The following is a 982-nucleotide window of genomic DNA, read 5'->3' on the forward strand; positions in this document are numbered from 1 at the left end:
GAAGAGGAGTCAGCTCCTTAATGCTCTTCTTCCTCTTCCTCGATTTTCCAGGCATATCTGCAAATCGTACACTCAGACCTGACTTCTTCTCTTCATTGCTTTCTCTCTCATTATCATCTCGACGCAACAAATTCATCCTCCTCACTTTCTCCATCTGATCTGTCATCAGTGCTGTCGTCAGTGCTCTCATCATGCTTGTCTTGATCCATGTCTTCAGGATAACCGTCATCTTCACTGGTGCTAGAAACATCATCATCATCATGACCTCGCTGACCAAGATCAGGACTATATAACATATCTTCATCTCGTCTACGAGCGGGAAGATCCAGTGCAAAGCCCACTTCACGGCCATACATCTGTAAGACTTGAGGAGGAGGCCCAGGTGGAGGGCCAGGAGACTTTCTCCCGGGAGGCAAGCGTGGAACACCATGTCCAAGAAGAGGGAGTATAGCAACTGCCCGAGTTGGAGGTCCATAAGCTGAGGTCTTCTTAAGGATGGAGGGTGGCTGAGCACCAGGAAGTGGAATGTCCTGGATCAAGATGTTGGAAGGAGCATGGAGCATATCTGGCAATGGAATACTCTCAACTTCCACGTGCTGAGCATTCTTAACGGCATCAAAATATTGGCTAAGTTGAGCCCTGTTCTGTTCATACTCTACTTATAGTTTTTCTCAATTCTTTGTAAATATCTGCATTCTCTTTTTCATAAAGTCATAGAATGCGTTCCAAGGTTTCACGTAGCTTTTTACGCTTGTCTTCCAGCACCTTCTCATTTAACTGTGGCTGTTGTACTGGGTTAAATTCCATTTTATTCAATTTCTCCATGTCTCGGATAATCTGTTTGGGGTCTTTTCATCTTTAAGACTGAAGCTTGTATCATCATGCGTTGTTTTTTGTTCTTCTTTATTTGTCTCTTCCTGGCTTCTTTTCGAGCTTGGTCTGTGGGATTTATAAATTTCCCCACTCTTGGTGGATGATGTAG

The 982-nt window shown here is 44.2% G+C and overlaps 1 pseudogene; it reads right to left on the reverse strand.

Annotated features, from left to right (window-relative positions):
- Window positions 1-982, reverse strand: part of LOC102846885 — a 4,224-nt pseudogene that overhangs the window by 933 nt on the left and 2,309 nt on the right.

Source organism: Elephantulus edwardii, unplaced genomic scaffold (assembly GCF_000299155.1).
Source record: "Elephantulus edwardii isolate Elephantulus edwardi_28Jun2011 unplaced genomic scaffold, EleEdw1.0 scaffold00037, whole genome shotgun sequence".
Taxonomy (NCBI): domain Eukaryota; kingdom Metazoa; phylum Chordata; class Mammalia; order Macroscelidea; family Macroscelididae; genus Elephantulus; species Elephantulus edwardii.